This window comes from Odocoileus virginianus, chromosome 4 (assembly GCF_023699985.2).
Source record: "Odocoileus virginianus isolate 20LAN1187 ecotype Illinois chromosome 4, Ovbor_1.2, whole genome shotgun sequence".
Lineage (NCBI taxonomy): Eukaryota > Metazoa > Chordata > Mammalia > Artiodactyla > Cervidae > Odocoileus > Odocoileus virginianus.
This window is the reverse complement of record NC_069677.1, coordinates 84481093-84500998: the sequence shown is the minus strand read 5'-3', so window position 1 is coordinate 84500998 and position 19906 is coordinate 84481093. Positions and strand designations below refer to the sequence as shown.

The window sequence follows — 19906 nt, the reverse complement described above, 5'->3', positions numbered from 1 at the left end:
GGTCCCCCCTCGTCCCCCGCCAGGACGCTGCCAAGTCCCATGCCATTCACTCCCTGAATGGTGTCCGGCACGGACAGCCAGGCTGCCTGGCCAGGCCCCAGCATCCCTGCGGTGGCCACGCCCTTGGTGGTGAATTCAGGGTCAAGGGCACGGAATGGCTGGGCCAGGGCCACCCGGGATCGTCACAGGAATTCCACGAGTGAAGTCCAGATGCCTCTCTCCTTGAGGCGCTGTACCGAGGCGCGGCTTCCAGGCTCCTTCCTAGGTTGAGATGCTGTGACTCGGTAGTCGTTTTCCGAAATGATGCTTCAGTCAGAGGCAGTGAGAAAAACAGGAGCTTGGAGGCTCTGCTCTAACTAGCAGCACAGACCTGCCATCTCCTCCTTGCCTCCCGCAGCCTGACCCGACCACCTTCCCCAAGGCCTGGAGCTCTGGGCTCTGCAGATCCCAGGTTCCTAAGGATCAGATATGAGGAGGAGGCCAGTGATGGGTGTTTGCTTTCCAAGAATCCCATCCACTCAGAAACAGAGCATTCAGAGGGTTTGCAAGTTTTCTCCCAAAGATGATGATTTCCTCCTTTAAGCAGTTCTTACAGAGGTTTCCCTTGTGGCTCAGATGGTTAAAGAATCTACCTGCAATGCAGGAGACCCGGGTTCAATCCCCGGATCGGGAAGATCCCCTGGAAAAGGGCATGGCAACCCACTCCGGTATCCTTGCCTGGAGAATCCCATGGACAGAGGAGCCTGGCAGGCTACAGTCCATGTGGTCGCAAAGAGTCAGGCACGACTGAGCGACTAACGCTTTCACTTTCAGGCAGCTCTTATATAGTGACTTTGAACTTCTGACCACTAGAGATGAGTGAGTCAGAGAAAGCTAAACCAGCGTGAGATGGTTCCCCCACCCCATCAGGTAGAGGAGACGTTGGAAGCCCAGCAAGGTGGAATGACTACATGAAGGTCACATGGACAGCGTCCGTATTGGAGCACTCGGCTTCCCTCTGCCTGTCCTGCCCAGCTCAAACACAGCCTGAGTCTTTGGTTAATAGCAAAGATGAAGCTTCCTGAGCAGTCCCTTCAAAACAGCACTTAGAAAGAAGCAGAGGCCGCTGGAACAAGAAAGGGCAAACACCAGTGTGCCTCTGCACACTGCTCCACCCAGTTTCTCATCTTTATATTTCAAAAAAAAAAAGGTCTCAAATAACCCAAACAGGCAGGGTCTGATCTGCAGACAGTCTGCAGGCATCCGCCCAAGAAACTGCCGGTCGGCCGGTCCATCCTCCTCTGATTTATGTTGTGTGTGTTAAGCCTTAAATTGTTGAGACTCTGGCTGGCTGCAGTGGTATTACTGGAGGGTTGGTGCATGTTTTCGGCTCACAGAGCTGGCTCCGGGGACTGGAGGTGTTGGCCCCGAATCAAGTCCAATCTCACACCTGTCTGAGACAATGAAGGCCTTGTTAGACGCATCTCCAGCCCAGGCGGCTCGGCCTGCTTAATTCTTGACATTCAGAACAGGGGTGGGGGGAGCGGGGGGGGGGGGGGGGGGTACCTGGGCAGGGGGCGGGGTGCCAGGAGAAGCCAAGCTGAGCCTGGGACATGCTGGGGTCACCGCCTCCCTGGCCCTCTCCTCCCTCCCCACCCCCCACCCCATTTTATAAACCTTTCCTTATTTTTGGAAATTAAAAAAATACAAATAAACAATACCAACAGTAGCACCCTTATGAAGGAGAGTTTTCTACTGCAAAGCAAGCAGCCCAGGGCATGCTGGAGACTAAATTCAGTTGCAGCCCCGGGGTGGGGGCGGGGGGGAGCGAGGAAATGGGTTTGCGGGGTGCCTTAGCAGGGATGGAACCGCCCCCGACCCAACCAGGGCTGATGCTTGAGCTCCTCCCGCACTGATGGGGGTCTTTTCCTGGTTTTCCCTTCCATTGCTGACATGTCAGTGATGGGAGCAGAAGGGAGCTTCCTGCTCAGCTTTGTATCACGATACTCACGACACGGCAGATGGTGCCGTCGCAGTTCCACCTTCCTGTCCCTTGTCGTTGGCAGAGCGGACGCAGCTGGCTGCCAACACTTTAGTCTGCGGACCCTTTGCAAGTCTGCTTTTTCATCCCGAGACCCCTGACTCCAGGCAGCCACTTGGGCGGGACCTTCTCTGGGTCCAGGCTGGCGCCCCTCAAGGCCAGTGGCTCTGGGTGGTCGTTATTCAGTTAAAGCCATCCTGGAATGACTTTGTCTTCATAGGGATGGGTGGTGTGGAGGCCCGTAGGACAACCATCCTGAAGGGAGTCCCCCAGAGTTAGAAAAACCGTCCCTTGGTGCTGGACTCCCTGGTGGGGCGCCCACCTCGGGGGTCCTCTCCGTCAGAGCTGCTGTGTCTTGGGGGCCAACACCTCCCAGCCTCCCTTCTCCATAAGCGAGGCTCTTATCCTGAGCTGGGAGGCGTCTGGGCACCGGCGGTCACTCCGTTATGCAAGAAACAGGCGGCCCCATCCTACTTGCTGGCAGACGACTGCCTAAGCATTAAAGCACCCAGCGGGTCTCATGACCTCAGCCTTGGAGACACAGCACAGGACACCCAAGGCCTAGGACTTACCCGAGGGGCAGTGGGGCCTGGCATTTTCTTAGCACAAATCACCTTTTTTTAAAAAAAAATTTCTTTATTTATGGCTGTTGCTGCCTGGGCTTTTCTCTAGCTGTGCTGTTCAGGTCGCTCTCCACGGCGGCTCTTCTCTTGTTGTAGATCACGGGCTCTGGGCGCTCAGCCTGCAGTAGCTGTGACACGTGGGCTCCTGGGCTTGAGAGCGTGAGATCTGTAGTCATGGCGCTTGGGCTTAGTTGCTCCATGGCACGTGGGATCTTCCCAGATCCGGGGATGGCCCCCGTGTCCCTTGCACTGGCAGGCGGATTCTTTACCACCGAGCACAGCAGGGAAGCCCCGCACAGATCGCCTGGAACAGGTACCTCTCTGTGAACATCAGCCAAAGTCCCCAAGGGACGAGAGGCTCACTCTTCAGGGGCGGCACATAGAAGCAGCAAGGGACAGAATAACCTGGGGACTCTGGCTCCCCCCTCCACCCTGGCCGTGGTTCCCTTCTCTGTGACCTTGGGTGTGACCTTGACCACACATGTGAAGACCCCGTGCAGTGGGAGGTGGTGTCGCCCACCTCCACTGCAAGGCTCCTCCTTCTGTCTAGACACGTCACCCGGCGAGGATCTGATGACCACAGAGGTCTGGTCCGGAAATAACAGGGCACCTTCCCCACTGACCTCATGGCTCTCCATCCATCAGAGGCCCAGCCTGTCTGGGCCATGAGCTGTTCCGTGGTGAGCCCACCCATGCTCTGAAATGACTGAAGAGGCAAGCAGATAAGCCAGAGGGAGGCTGGGGTGCTGAGGCTGTGAGCACTTGTCTTTCTCCCTGCCTTCTCTTCTGGCCTCTTAACACCGATTGCCAGCCCTGCCCACCTATTTTGGTCCATGCTGGGGCCCACCCAGAAAGCCCTGACCCCTCACCCCCTCCAGCTCCCCCGTCCTGCCCCCTCTCCTTGAGGATATTTCTGTCCCCACCAACCACCGCACTTCCCTCCTCCTGGACCCGTTGGTTGGGACCTCTCTCCCCGCCTTCTTCCCTCCATCTACACTGTTCTTTTAGACCTGGGGAGGGTACAGGTGGGCTGCTTTTCCAACGGTCCTGGGCTCCCAGGAGCAAGCACGTGAGGTTTTCCCCCCATGCCGCGACCTCATCGAAACCTCAGAACGCACCCCAGGGCTGCCTCTCCCACGGCCCACACAGGACCCCGCCCACCTGTGCGCAGTCCTCCCCATCCAGAATCGTGGTTCTGAGAACGACAACAAGTTCTTTCCTAGAAGTCCCAGGCCAGGGGGGAACTCTCTGGGATGTCTCCAGACCCCATGACCCTGGCCCGGATGCCCAGGGTTGGGGGGGGGGGGGTGGGCGGGTAGGGAAGGAGGTCAGTGGGCGTCATCGAGCAAGCATTCTCCCTGCTTTCGAGAGTTGCGATGTTTAATCCCAACTTCAGAATTTCCTGCCCCAAATGACTTCCTTCCTCCCCAGGCACCTGCTGCCTCGGTGCTTTTGTTCCTTGCTTTCGCGATCTGCCCTTTCTGTGATTCCCAGAGCCCATCTAGGAGCCTGGAGGGGGTGGGAACCTGGCGGGGCCCACCTGGGTGACCCGCTACCCTTCCCTGGGTCCTTTCCGTCCACTTTTGTGACAAGGAGGGAACCCGGAAGTTCCTCTGCTTCTTCATCTCCTGCCCCCATCACCTTGCACAGCTCCTGTTAACTCAAGCACTGCCCCTTTCCCTTGGCTGAGCCGCCCACCTAAGCCAGACTCTCGTTTCCTTCCCTCCGTCCAGCATCCCAGACAGCTCACCCGAGCCTGTCATTCAGACGCCTGAACCTGGCTTGCCAGATTTAATGATGGCTCGGAACCCCAAAAGTTGAGACGAGGTTGTCTGTCCGCGGCTTCCTCCTAGCACCGTCCCCCTGACCTCACTGCCATCCCCTTGGCACCTGTGTCCTGTCCCCTCGCCCACCCCCTGTTCAGGGGTCCCTGTGTCCCCTCCTTCTCCAGCAGCGTCCATACATAGATCCCTCTGGGTTCCAGCACTTTGCAAATCCGTTCTTCCAAGTTTCACTTTTTATCTTGCTAGCCAATCTTACCTTCCCACCCTTGATCGCAGCCTCTTGCCCAAACTGACCCACTGACCGACCTCAGGGACCTGGGTCCCCAAATACTGAAACCTTTCACTGCCATCCCCTGGAGGGCCTCCCTCTGTGTCTGATAGGACTGCGGAAGTCCGGTTAACCCCCTGCCCCCAGACGCCCTTTTCACGGTCACAGTATCGTTTTCAGCTGGTGGACAGAGGACCATTCCAACACATCTGTCTGGTCTCTGTCTGAAAAAAAGGTACTGAATATGGACTAGCAGCCGAAAAGGTGTTTGCCACCTGCCTTATCAATCTTCCTTTTCACTTCTGTCTCCTCTCCTTTGGGCCCTCAGTTCCAATCAAGGGGAAAGCACTTTGGATGTGCTGTTGAGACTGGTTTTCTGGGGTTTTGTTTTGTTTTATTCAGTGCCGGCAGGAAGTTCCTGTTTATTGCAAAGGTGGTTCATTTCCAAAGACATTACAGACCAAAGCAGCTAGCTCTAGGATGATTTCTTGCTGCCTTTTTTTCAGGGTGGTACACAATACCAAAAATAAATAAATAAACCAATGGGAGAGAGTCAGCGAACACAAAGGGAGATGTTATAATAGGCTTTTGTTGGTACTTGCAATTTCTTGTTGAAAAACAGAGCAAAGACCCTGAGGTGCTGAGGTGCGGACAGAAGCCTGATGTTATCGGGCCCCTAGAAATCCTGCCTGGAGTCCAGTGGCAGGCAGGATCCAGAACTCAAAAAGACAGAGGCAACTGGTCTTGCTCAGTACAAACGGTGCTTTTAGTCTGTCGTAAACAGCCTGTGCCCCAGGGCTCAAATCCTTCAAAAGTTTGCCTAGGTAATTGCGTTTCATTGCCGTCTGGCATGTGCTCATCTGTCTAATCTGGAGGTTCAGACAGCCAGGCCAAAGCTTGCGAGACTGCAGGAGAACGAGCCCGTGAATTTAATCCACTTGAAAGACAGACTAAGACAAGTGTGCCTAACTCATTATTTTAAGTGATGGGAGCAGAAGAGGGTATGGCACTTTCCATAAAGGGGTTTAAAGTGAGCACGCTGGTCGCGGCCACTTGGCAGTGGAAGGTTATTAGGAGAAAAGGCAGAACCCGGGTGACCGTGTGAACCTTACTGCAGACTCCTCGCTTCTGGGAGCCTGCCTCTCCCACGACCACCCCCAAAACACCACAGGGGACGAGGGATAGGGTGGGGGGGACTTGGGAGGGGAATGGTATCCTCCCTACCTAATTTTGGTTGCATTATTCATGAATTCACAGCAGCAGTGACAGATTTCCACTTCCACTTGAGATCTGGGGCTGTCTAGGCTTCGTTTCAGAATGGAAGGGAGACATAAGCGGAGTCAGGACTTCCCAGCCAGCCCCACACAGCTCAGATCTCAGATCTGTAAGCAGGAAAACCTACCGCTCCCCTGCATCCAAAGAGCAGTGCTTTGGGGACTAGTTCTGTATGTGTGTATATATATTTGTTTGTTAAGCTTAGACCGGCTTCTTCGTTTTGTCAGTAACTGGTAACTAGATGCAGGGTAGGGGTAGCTGGCTGCAACCATCATATAGTAGAAACAGCCCTCCACCAGCATCCAGCAAGTCTGTCCCCACCTGCCACTAACCTGCTGTGGGGACAGAGGGAGCCATCTCACCTCGCCACGCTTCAGTTTTCTCCGACGGCAGAGGGTTGGGGCTGGCTCACAAAGGCTCAAGGTTGCTTTCTGCTCTGTCACCCCCTGAGATGTTGGAATGAAACCTTAGACGTGCAGACAGAGATCTGCATCGTTATCTGGTTACGTGTGACTCATGCCCGGGGAGCCTGGGGGAGGCAAGTGCCAGCCTGTCCCCTTTCCCAGGTGACACAGCTGACTGTCAGCTCGGGAGGAGTGGTCCCATCAGTCGTGCACACCAGCGACTCACCCAGGGCTTGGCACACCAGACACCCAAGACCGGGGGCCAGGCCGTGAGACTGTGGGCAAAGCAGCCATCCCCAGCCCTGGCACCCTGGCCACAGCGTGATGGCGGATGATGGCCTCCAGCCACCCCTGGGTTCCCAGAAGGGCTCCAGAAGGTGCCTTGCTGCTTCCACTGAGGGTTCCACTTGTGCCCAGCCCAGGGCCTGTGCTGCATTAAAATTCTCTATTGAGTCTGGGGGCGCTCTGGAAGTCACAGCGTTTGGGTCTGTCATCACGGTTGGACACTGGGGAGGTGGGGGCCTACCCTGGACTGGGTTTTCCTGAAGCACCTCTGGCATTTGGAGCAGGGTCATCCCCCTGCTGTGTGTGGGCAGGGGTGAGGTGAGGGGCATCCTGAGGCCTGGGGGATGTTGAATACAATGCCCTGGCCTTCACCCATGCAATGCCAAGAGCATCCCCCTCACCCCAGTGGTAACAACCAAAAACATCTCCAGACGCTGTCCAGTGTCCCCTGGAGGAGACACCGCCCCTGTTGAGACCCCTCTGGGAAACTCATAAGAGTTCAGTGGTTCCACCAGGATGTCAAGGTCAGTGTCAACCACAGACAGCAGCCGCCTGGACCTCAGGAGTAAATCCACACTGACCCTTGACTTTTGCAGGCCAGGGTCATCCCTGTTCTCTGGTGCCAACCCTGTACTCCAGGGTCATCCTTGTTGCGGAGCAAGAACGGCTAATCGTCTGCTCTCTCAGACTTGGCTTTTAATTTTTTCTAAAAAAAAAAAATCTTCATTTTAGTCCAAGTCACTAAAAACCTGCTGCGTCTCTGAGGAAGCCTTCCTTGACCTTGAAAATCAAAGCGGTTCTCTGGAGGGAGGTTCCCCACTGCTGGGCCCACAGTATCATCTTTCTCAGGGTGACCTCATCTATCAAAGTATGAAGGTTGTATTTGAAATGCCATTTACTTTCTCTAAGTCAATACATGAAGCTGTGGCTCTTTAGATCATCAGAGGTCTGCTTATTACCAAGAGTTTTTGTGCGTGTGGATGTGTCAGTTTTTAAATCCAGGTCCATGCCGCAGTTTAAAAGGAATTCCAGCAGATTTCTGTTTGCCTTTCTGAATCAGAGTTTGGGGTGATGGCCCTCTGTGAGCTCAGATTGCCCCCAGATGAGTCTGACTTTATTAGTCTGCGTCTTTTGTTCAGAGCACCAGGGATGAGCCTGTGAAAGCACTGGCAGCTCTTTATCTTCAAAGGCCTCCTCCCTGCCGCAGAACTCCACCTCAGCAACCTGTGCTATTCATCCGTTGCTGTCCCAATTAGTTCACGTCAAGGTCAGTTCTTCGGGGTGTGCGGAAACGGCTGCAGGCTTAAGTGAGCTGGTTCCTCTCGTGCGGATCTCGCGGCAGGTGGGGTGGGATGGGGAGACGGCGTGGGGGGAGTGGAGGCAGGGGGAGCTGTGGGATCCCACAGAGGAAGCCGACAGGGATGCCCCCGGCTCACGGGCCAAAGACACCTAGTTATACTCTGGCTCACAGAACTGCCACCAGGGTGACCTGGTGGCACGGCTCTGCTTCTTCCTTCCCATTTGCTGCTCTGCTGAAAAGTGTCTGAGTAGTGAGCGATTTTCCAAAAAAAAAAACCACAAGAAGCGTAAAAGGAGCCATTTCTCGAGAAGGAGGGGGAGGTGGGGTTCTCTGTGTAGGGAGAAACCTCGTGTTTTAAGACGTCTAATAAAATGTTCCTCCTCCCGAAAGATGTTTACGGACGGGGAACCAGAGCTGGTGGGTCTGGAAGGGCATCCTGTTCCAGGGATGAAAGCGGGATGCTGGGGTCAGGACGGCCGGTCCTGCAGTCACCCCGAGGTTAGCAACAGAAAAGGTGGGAGTCTGGGAATCGCAGCGCCTCGTATCTCCAGCGTGGAGAGGACAGGCTGCCTCCACGTGCCATCACTGCAGGCACAGCAGGGTGGAGGGAGGAGGGTCAGGGGTTGGCAATGCCTTGGAAGAGGGGAGATATGCATTGCTCTGTACGTCCAGAGACTTTTCGAGCATGTAGTGGACCGGTGGTGTTGGAGGAGATGGGACGGCCAGGAACCATACAGTGCTGGGCTGGTCCTCAGGCAGGCGTGGAGTGTCCCCTGCGAAAGGATGCTAGAGGGGTGCAGATGGGGGGGTGCCCCAAGGGGTCCGCGCCCCCTAGTCCTACGGCTGGCATTCCCAGGAGCCTGGGCTGATGTGTGGGAAAGGGGAAGGCTTGAGTGTGCGGGATTGCTGGCGCCAGCCAGCGGGGACAGGAGGGGAGGATGGGAGAACGCTGGGCAGGGGGGCTGCTGCCATGGCCGGTGAGTGAACACAGGAGGGCTGAGCTCGCCGCCCCCCCCCGCCCCCCCACTCGGGGGTTCCCACACTTACCTTGTCTTCTGAGAGGATATTCTTCCGGCTGGGAGCTTGGAATGGAAGCTCTTAAAGAGCCATTGCCATGAACCTGAGTCCCAGCCCCCCGAAGGGGAAGAACCACGAATCCTTAATATGCATCCTCCACTTTCTGGATTCTCTGCGGCGATGGGTACCCTCGGTGGGGTGGCCGGTGGGGAGGATGGTGCTCTGGGGGGAGGCAGCCCGTGTAGGTGAGCCCTGACTTCCCGGTGAAGGGGCTGGGAGTGTTTTGCACCTGGGACCTTGGGGCCAAGGCCAAGGAAGGTTTCAGCCCCCTCCTCCCTCCAGTGGGACCGTGTGGGTCCTCTCTGGACACGGAATCTTCCTTTGAAGGGACAGGGAGTGAAGACTTCAGTTCAGTCGCTCAGTCATGTCTGACTCTTCGTGACCCCATGGACTGCAGCACGCCAGGCCTCCCTGTCCATCACCAACTCCCAGAGTTTACCCAAACCCACGTCCATTGAGTCGGTGATGCCATCCAACCATCTCATCCTCCGTCGTCCCCTTCTCCTCCTGCCTTCAATCTTTCCTAGCATCAGGGTCTTTTCCACTGAGTCAGTTCTTTGCATCAAGTGGCCAAAGTATTGGAGTTTAAGCTTGCTTACTGGGAGCCAGGTACTGTGTGAGCAATAATGGGGTTGGAATCCCATCTCCTCTTCCCGGAATGCACCCCCCACAGGTGGGGGTGGGGGACTGAGTCTCCCGTGGCTTAAGCTGCTTGCCTCAGCACACGGGGAGCGAGGGGCGAGCCTGGGGCTCAGCCCTCATCTCTCAGAACCTCCCTCCAAGCCCTGCCCTTGTTGCAGGCCCTTCCTCCTGAGGGGCGGCTCGGAGACAGGTTCCCAGAACCCAGAAATGTCTGGAGCCACTCGGACCAAAGGCGAGTTCAGCATCTTTCATCTTGTGGTTCGCCCTTCTCAAGAAGGTCTTCACTGCGCTCTGTTTCCCTATTCATGTGAATTCTTCTGGTTTTATCGGGATGCTGTGATACCTGCTTCAAGTCAGAGTGTCTGGTGTCAAATTCATTCGGGATGCACCAGGGTTCACACCACCTGAGAGCACAAAACGCAGAGGATGCCTGACCGGCCTCGAGCCACTCTTAGAATGTGTGTGAGGACAGCCCAGAGTGGGCGTGTGCGTGTGTGGTGAGATGGATTTTTATTGAGACTTTACAACAAGTGGGCTTCCCTGGTGGCTCAGCTGGTAAAGAATCCGCCCGCCATGCGGGAGACCTTTATTCGATCCCTGGGTTTGGGAAGATCCTCTGGAGAAGGGAAAGGCTACCCACTCCAGTATTCTGGCCTGGAGAATCCCATGGACTCTCAGTCCATGGGGTTGCAAAGAGTCAGACACAGCTAAGCCACTTTCACTTACGACAAATACATAAATCTCATGATAATAGTAAAATTCGTCAAAAGGTTCTAACTTTTTACAAAGGCGCAGGAGTGCTAAAAGTGAAAAGTTCACCACGGAGCAGGCTGGGCTGGGACCTCAGAGGCAGCCAGCCTGCAAAGTGGCCTCCTGGGGACCTGCTGTGCACCACACTTCCTGCGCCGTAAGCGCGTCCTCCAGCACCGGCAATTCACGGTCACCTTCTGGCCCCCCAGGCCCAGTGACATCATCACTCTTTTTTTCTTGCTTGCTGCCACCTTGAGGCATTTCAAGGACCCTGGTCTGCCCAGGGAACACCTGTTACTGTATCTACTTTGTGGGAGAGGTCCGGCTGCCTCCCTGAAAGTTCTGTAGGTCCCCTCTCCCACCCCCATCCGCAAGGGACTGCAGCTCAGCTCTGACAGCCTCACGCCCTGGGCCACGGAACAAAAGACTGTCAAACCTGCACAGTCCTCTTTATAGCACCTGCTGCCCTCGGTGGAATGATCCCTCATCAAATTCCGTTTCTTTAGTGGTACTGGGGGCTCCCTAGGGGCCCAGTGGTGAAGAATCCACCTGCAGTGCAGGAGACATGAGTTCAATCCCTGGGTCCAGAAAGTCCCCTGGAGGAGGGCATGGCAACCCACTCCAGTATTCTTGCCTGGAGAATCCCATGGACAGAGGAGCCTGGCAGGCTACAGTCCATGGGTTGCAAAGAGTTGGACACGACTGAGCGACTAAACAGTCCTGGGGGTGGTGCTGTGTGTCTCCCACACATGGCTTCCCGCATGTTAGGTGTCAGGAATTTGGCTCCTACGAGGGAGGGTCCTCACTTACCCACCGGGGTGGGGGGATGCCGGGCACTCAGCCCCAAGCTAGAAGCTGCCTGAGATCTCCCAGCCTCTCCTCTGGCTCATCCCTTTCAGGACCAGTGAAGGGGGCGAAGTTGCTGGAGATCAGTGGTTGGGAGCAGAGAGATACCTTTACCCTCCACATTCTGAGATGTTTTTGTTGGAGGAGACAAGACGTGGAGGAATGGACAGAAATTAGCAGGGCGGTTGCGGAGTAATTTGAATGTGCCTGTGATGGCCTGGCCTTACCGGAATTTACCAGCCCATCTGCACAATCAGTTCAGGCCTGGAAAGTGTGTTCGGGGAGGAGGGGGGCGGCAGAGGTTCAGAAAGTGAGGGTGCAGAAAAATCTTTACTGGTGAGATGTCTGCAACGGATGTTTGTCTGACAGTGTCCAGGGAAATAATTTGTCTGCAAGGCGGGGGACATAGCCGAGGACAGAAGCTGCCTCCCTTTCCCTTGGGAGCAAGGTCCCTCCGGCCGTGTGACCTGAAGGCCACCATCCCTCTGATGCAGGGGACAGTGCTGGCAGAGAACCGGGTGTTATCCAGACCCTCGTCTCTTCTAGAAGCCAGCGACTTATCCCCCGAGCCCTGCCTCAGAGACGACGGTGCCTGTGTCCAGAGCCTTTTTCCAGACGTGGCTCAGACTCTGATCTGGCCGAGGGGAGCGGCCTCGTGGCAAGGGCTTGGACGGTTTCCCCTGGGAACTGTCTGGCAGGTCTAATGAGGAATGGCTCTTTGCGTTTATAGAGCGCCTTTCATCTGAGGCGCTCAAAGCTGCTCCACAAACAGTAATTAACTCTCAACACCTGTGAGGCAGGTGAGTCTGGTCACCTCCATTTGCAGAGATGAGGAAACAAGAGGTTTGAGAGGCTGTGTTGAGCCACGGGAGGAGCTGGGGGTAGCTCTGGGTAAGGACCAGCACGCTGGACTCCCAGTGCCCTGACCACAATGTCGGGAAGCCTCTCCCTGCCAGGGAAACCACCCCCCCAGAGTGCGGGTCCCCAAGGCAACGAGGGGGTAGGGATGAGGCCACGGTAGGCAGCCTGCCACCTCCTGGGCCCTCCAGTCAGCTACGAGGATGGGATCTCTCAGGACCCCAACCATCTTTAAAAAAACGCAGCATCCTCAGGCGGGTCTCTGCCCTGCCTGGGGCCTCGTGCGTCCCTTCGGATTAATTGCTGGAACCATGGATGCTGCTATACATGACTAACCAAGGAGTCTGTGGCCAGAGGAGACAAATAAATGGTGGGCAGATCTCCGGAGGTCTTCCATAGCTGCTGCTTCCGGCACCCAGGGCTGGCGGGGACCGATTCACATTACCGGGGGCTTTCACTCTTAGCAGTGCCAGGCCGATCGGTGTCTCTGCCTGCGCGCATGTGAGTGGCCGCCGTGCCTGCTTGCTGCGTTGCTGTGCCACCTGCATTGCAGAGGCCGGACGAAACAGCTGGACATTTCAGGAAATGCCTCTTTCGTAGCAGAGCCTGACCCGACTCTGAGGGGGGCACTGGAACCTCTGGGAGTAGCCCCTTTTGTTCCCAGGGGAGCCTGCATCTACCGTCCGGGGGTCCCAGACAGGGAGATGCCGGTGAGCCGTCACCGGGGCTCGCCCTGACACATCGCCCTGGAAACTGACTCACATCTCTGAGTCCTGAGTCACATCCTGTTGTGTGTGCTGAGGCCCCCAGGAGGGCATTACACCAGCTGCCCATGGCTGAGGTGAACTTGGAGGGCACCCTGGGAACTGCCCTTCTGCCTCCTAAGCTGAAAAGGGGGTGCGGTGAGGGGGGCGGGAATCCTCTAGGGAGAAAGCCGGCGCCGCCCTGAGGGTTTGTATGTTCAGCATGTTGGCTTGGCTCTTCTAAAAATAGACACTGGGCATGTATACAACTGTCTGGTCTTTGTTTTCGAGTGGCTCCGAAAGGTGACTGAAAGAGCATGTCTTTAAAGAGGCCAGCAAGACAGCCAAGGAAAGGGCCTTCTAACTCGAACCAGCAACAGGGCCTCCATCAGCTTTCTCCTGGCCCACTGGGGAGCCAGGTTTCTCAAAAATCTGGGGGTTAAAAAGCCCATAGACAGACATGAGTGTTCACAGACCCGGGAGGCATCTCTGGCCATAATCTCCTGTGGCCCTCCAGGAACATGAGGACAAAGTCGGGCTTTTTTCCTCTTCTTCTTCATAAGAGAATGCGTTTTATTTTTAACTGGAATATAGCTGCTTTACAGTGCTGTGTCAGTATCTACTTACCGTTCAGCAAAGTGAATCAGCTGTACTGAAATCCCCACCCCCCTTCCCGTCTGACTGCAAGGAGATCAAAGCAGTCTAAGGGAAATCAGTCCTGAATATTCACTGGAAAGACTGATGTTGAAGCTGAAGCTCCAATACTTTGGCCACCTGATGGGAATAGCTGACTCAATGGAAAAGACCCTGAAGCTGGGAAAGATCGAAGGCAGGGGGAGAGGGGGACGACAGAGGATGAGATGGTTGGACGGCACCGCCGACTTGATGGACATGAGTTTGAGCAAACTCTGGGAGTTGGTGATGGACAGGGAGGCCTGGAGTGCTGCAGTCCACGGGGTCGCAGTCAGACACGACTGAGCGACTGAACTGAACTGAACTTCCCGTTTAGGTCACCACAGGGCACGGAGTAGAGTTCCCTACAGTAGGTCCTCATCAGCTAGTTTATACACAGTGTCAATAGTGTCAATATACACAGTATATATATGCCAACTCCAATCTCCCAGTTCATCCCAGCCAGCCTCCCCTCCCCCTTTGGTGTCCACATGGTTGTCCTCTACATCTGTGTCTCTGTTTCTACCTCGAAAGTAAGATCATCTATACCATTTTCCTAGATTCCACATATATGCGTTAACATCCGATATTTGCTTTTCTCTTTCTGATGCACTTCGCTGTGTATGACAGGTTCTAGGTTTAAACTCTTCAAAGAGCAGCCTTTGGTTTCCTTCGTTTTCCCTCCCTTTCTTGTATCAGATTTCTTTGACTTCTATTCTAATTTGTATTATTTCTTCTCTTCTGCTTGCTTTAGGTTTATTCTGCATCTTCTCTACTTTCCAAAGGTGGAAGCTTATTGGTTTGACTCATTCTTCTTTTCTAATAAATGCATTAAGATGCGATAAATTGCCCCTAAGCACTGCTTTCTGTGCATCACAAATTGTGATCTTGGATTTTCATTTAGTTCGAAATATTTCTCTTGAGCCGTATTTGACCCATGGGTTATTTTGAAGTGTGTTGTTGAGCCTCCAAGTATTTGGGGGATATTCTAGCTGTCTTCCTGTCAGTCACTGACATTTTAGTTTAATTCTCTGTGGCCTGAGAATGGACCCTGTATAATTTCCATTCTTTTCTATTTGTTTAAGGTGTGTTTTATGGTATATCTTGTGGTGCATGTTCCCTGTGATCTTGAATGTGTATTCTGCTACTGTCAGATGGAGTTTTCAAAAGAGGCTGATCGATAGCACTCTTTGCATCAACTGTACCCCAACTTTCTGCCTGCTTGATGTATCAGTTACTGAAAGAGGGCTGTGAGGATTTTGGCTGTAACTGTGTCTTTTTCTCTTTCTTGCTGTAGTCTTATCACTTTGAATCTCATGTCTTTGGACATTCTGTTGTTAGGCACATACATATTAAGGATTCTTATGTTTTCTTAGACATCACATTTTTTCATCATGTAATTCCCTTTTATTTTATTGAAGTATAGTTGATTTACAATGTTGTGTTAATTTCTGCTGTAGAGAAAAGTGATTCAGTGTATAACTTTTTTATAAAATTCCCCTCTCTATCTCTTGAAATTTTCCTTCTTCTGAGGTCAGTTTTATATAAAATTAATACAGCTGCTCCGGCTTTATTTTGATTAGTAGTAGCTCAGTCTTTACCTCTTTACTTTCAACCTGAGGCTTTATATTTAGTTTCCTTGTAGACAACACATAGTTGAATTTTGTTTTTAATCCACTCTGACAATCTCCTTCAGTTGACACATGCATTAGACCATTCATATTTAAAGGGATCACTGGTATCACTGAATTACCATGTTTGTAATTGTTTTATATTTGTTGCACCTGTTCTTTTTTTGCCTCTTTTTCAGCCTTCTCTGGCTTTAACTAAGCATTTTATATGATTCCATTCCATTTTATCTCTGCTCTTGGTATATCAGTTATACTTTAAAAATGTTTTTAGTGATTGTCTAGAGTCTGAAAAATACATGTGCAGTCAATGTAAGTCACCATCAAATAACACAAGACCACTTCTTCCTACCCATTTCTATCATTCATGTCACTTACCCGTATCTTACCACCTGTCACATTACTGTTATCACTTTAAAGAGTTACCTTTTGGATCAATTAAGAATACGAAGAGTAAGACTTCATCTTAATTTATTCTTCCATTCTTTATGTAAATCCAAGTTTCTGACATGTATTATTTTCCTTTTCCCTGAAGAACTTTTTTTTTTTTAAACATTTTCCACAAGGCAGTTCTGCTAGATAAATTAGCTCCGTTTTTGTTTGTCAGAGAATGGCTTTATTCCTCCTTCATTTTTGAAGGAAATTTTGTTGAATATAGAATTCTTGGTTGGTAGCTTTTTTCTTTCAACACTTTATTTATGACACACTATTTTTGCTTGCATGATTTCTGGAGCAAAATCTGGAGTAATTCTTACCAATGTTCGACTCTGGGTAAGGTGCTCCCACCCATCTTTCCTTTTTGGTTTCTTTCAAGATTTTCTTTTTGTCTTTGGGGTTTTGTTTTTTTTTTTTTTTTGTAGTTTCAATATATGCCTAGATGTAAATTATTTGGTGTTTATTTTGCTTAATTGGTGTTCCCTGAGTTACCTGGATCTGTGGTTTGCTGGCTGTCATTAATTCCGTCAAGTTCACAAATATCCCTTCCACTCTGCTTTCTTCTCTCTCTTTTTCCTTCTGATATTTCTATTACATATATATTATACATATTTGAAAATTCTCCCAAAGTCTGTGGATATTCTGATTTTTGTTTCTGTTTTTCTATCTTTACCTTATAGTTTGGCAAATAGGGCTTCCCTTGTGGCCTAGTTAGTAAAGAATCCGCCTGCAATGCGGGAGACCTGGGTTCAATCCCTGGGTTGGGAAGATCCCCTGGAGAAGGGAAAGGCTACCCGACTCTGGAGAATTCCATGAACTGTATAGTCCATGGGGTCACAAAGAGTCGGACAGGACTGAGCAACTTTCACACTTTCACTTTCCCAATAGTTTGGGAAGTTTCTATTGACATGTTTTCAATTTCATTGAAATTCTTTTCTCACTCATGTCCAGTCTGTCAAAGAGCCTATCAAAGGTATTTCTCATTTTTGTTACAGTGTTTTTCATTTCTGGAACGTCCTTTTGCATCTTAGAATTTCTTCCCTGCTTACAGTACCCACCTGTTTTTGCATGCTGTCTTCTTCAATGAAACTGAAAATATGTCAATAACAACAGTGGCCGTAATCAAACAAAAATGTTCACTGGCGAATGAATGAATGAGGAAGTGAGGAACATCATGAGCCTAAGAGTGAATGAATGAAGTAACTCGGCACGATGATTAATACGATAAGAAAACGACTCTCCAGACATCATAGAGATCTGGGACCTTTACCAATATCAGACTCTAAGTTCCAATGGGGCAGTGACATAACTGGTCTTACTCACAAATGTATTAATAGTACATTTCAAGAAACTTCTTCATTTTGGTGGACTGACCCATCAGAGGCATTCCCTTCGAGAACAAGCAGCGCTCCTCTGAAAATTGACAGTGGTTCTCTTCCTCAGCCTATGACTTTCTTTTCTCTACAACGCCATCTTACCCCCATCCCACCTCCCCTTCCTGGAATACATATTATCACAAGCACCGTTCTTCACCTCACATGCCCACCTTATCCTTCCCTAACTCTGATTAACATATAAGCAGAGAAGTATTGTATGCGCGTGTGCGTGCTAAGATGTTTCAGTCATGTCCAGGACTCTCTGCGACCCTGTGGACTATGGACCACCAGGCTCCTGTCCATGGGATTCTCCAGGCAGAATTCTGAAGTGGGTTGCCATGCCCTCCTCCAGGGGATCTTCCCCAGCCAGGAATCAAACCTGTGTCTCTTGCATCTCCTGCATTGGCAGGTGGGTTCTTTACCACTGGCAGCACCTGTGAAGCTCCAAGGAGTTATTGTTTGGGGCCTATTTGAATTAAGATCCTGCACTGTCACCATTGGAAGGGGCTTAGCAATCATCTCCTTTCAGAGGTGAGAATAAGAAAGTGTAAGCACGTGATCCAGGGCCATCACACAGACAGGCTGGAGGCCACTTCTCTTGCCTCCAGCCCAGCGCTCAGGTGCCCAGAGCACTGTCGTTTCCATACTTGTCTTCATGTATTCATGTTGGCCCCATCACGGCAAGAATGTTAACTCAATGGTAAACTCACCATCAACCATATTATTGGCCCTTCGTTTTGCTTTGTTTTCATCAATAGTCCATGTAACATTTAGAAGAAAACACGCAAAACGCCTGACATGAGAAGCTCGCCATCACCACCTTCTGGCCCACCGCTGCCAATGAAGCCAAACAACAGTTCACTGTGGTCGCAGATATGAAAACTGATCATGGGCCACCGGGCTTTTAGTACTGCCCATTCATTCCCCACTCCCACCCCACTCCCCGCACTGAAAGGCTGAGTTGTGGTGTGAACTCAGAAGATGTTGAATTTGAAACCCTGTGTTAAGAAAAAAAAAAATCACAGAACCTGGACTTTAATCATAAAGATCATTTTACCAAAGCATATTTTTAAAAGGCTGTGAAACATTATGCAACGTTTGCATGGTTTAATTATGAGTTTAGAAAAGCCTAGCACAACTTTTTCACTACAGTAAAACATGACAGAGCATGCATCATGGCATAATACTTTATGCTTACTGTGGTTTTAGACGTGGGGTTAGGGGTGCTGGGCTGTCTACACAACAGGGCATGAATTACTGTACCGCAATTCACACCCAGAGGGCTTTATGACAATTATAAAACCTCTTTTGTTTGCTTTTTAAATGATTAAAATATTTGAGTACCATATATATTCACTTAGTAAATACGTATATATCCAGGACATACACATGGCTTAATAGAAAATATCTGAGGGTGTAATTTTTATTTTCACTTAAAGCAAAATCCTTGTAGCAATATGGGAATATCAAACAATCTGCTGTTGCTATTTGCTTTCAATTACTGGAAGCACTGTTTGCTCTAAGATTAAGCAGGATCTTCGACTGTGGTTGGGCACGTATTTTCCACTGAGCCTGGAGTGGACTGGTACTTTATTCCTTGCCATCCCCTCAGATTCTCTCAAATTCAGATGGAAATAAAGACCTTTCTTTAACATTAGGTTTCAAAGATTCTAAATTATTTCCCCAGGTTTTTCAACATTCAAAATTAAAAGGTCAGGATTTTTTTTTTTAATTTTAATTGGAGGATAATTGCCTTGCAGGGTTGTGTTGGTTTCTGCCACATGACAGTGTGGATCAGCCCTAAGCACACTGTCTCCCACCCTCCGCCCCATCCCACCCAGCCGGCTGTTACAGAGCGCTCAGCTCAGCCCCTTGCGTTGCACAGCAGCTTCGCACGGGCTGTGTGTTTTACATGTGGTGATGGATGCATTTCAGCTCTTTCTCAGTCCATCCCACCCTCTCCTCCCCCTGCTGTGTCCACAGATCCGTTCTCTGCGTGTCTCTATTCCTGCCCTATAAATAAATAGGGTCCATCAGTGCCATTTTTTCTGGATCCCATATATACGCGTTATTAATACGATGCTTCTGACTTCCTTCACTCTGGCTGTAGCTCATCCACCTCACGAGAACGGATCAGATTCGTTCTAGGCCAGTTACTTCAAAGAACAGAAAGAAGTCGATCAGTATGAGAGGAACTGGGGCGAGGGCTGTTAGGAGAAGAGTAAGGATAAGAAAGTAGACTCGAGTCCCCAGATGCCTGATTCTGTCCTCCACTGTGATGGTTTCAAAGGCATTCAAGACGAGGGAAAGGTTAACTGCTGCAAGTGAAAAGCCCCAGCATTCTGCTCCCCCAGCAAGTGAGGGAGCCGAGATAGACACTGTTTAATGAGAAGGAATAACTCATTTCTTTATGTCACGACACACACAGAACTTAACAGCTGGTATTTCCCTCGGGAACTTTGCTCTTTCTGTATTTACTCCCAGCACCCTGAACCCGCGGCTATGAAGACCCCTGGGAGTTAGTGTTGTTTGCTGTCACCTTTGTCCACAAAGAAGGTGGGACGCAATGAGAAAACTAATGTTTAATCCTAAGACAGAATGTAAAGCTCTCCCGTGGTGGGACAGTGGTCAGTTTTATACTTTTCTTACACATTTGATCTAAGAATAGAAGGCATTTTTTTTTCTCCTCCCTTTCATCTGCAAACAGTATGATGCTTTTGAAAACTAATATGTCTATGAATGCTGGAGTCAAATTTACAAAATCCTTTTTACCTAAACCTTCTGAAGTCAGATTTTTGTCTCTTTTCTATCCCAGGAAGGCCTCTTTTAATGGCAGTCTATAAAACACTTGCTCAACATTCTGCCCTTTAAAAGTTGCAAACTTGAGGTCTTAACAAAAAAAAAAAAAATACAAGACATC

At 51.0% G+C, this 19906-nt stretch overlaps 1 protein-coding gene across 4 annotated transcripts in view; it reads left to right on the top strand.

Annotated features, from left to right (window-relative positions):
- The window catches only part of RUNX1 (RUNX family transcription factor 1), a 263724-nt gene that overhangs the window by 232044 nt on the left and 11774 nt on the right, over window positions 1–19906 (top strand). The window lies entirely within an intron of this gene.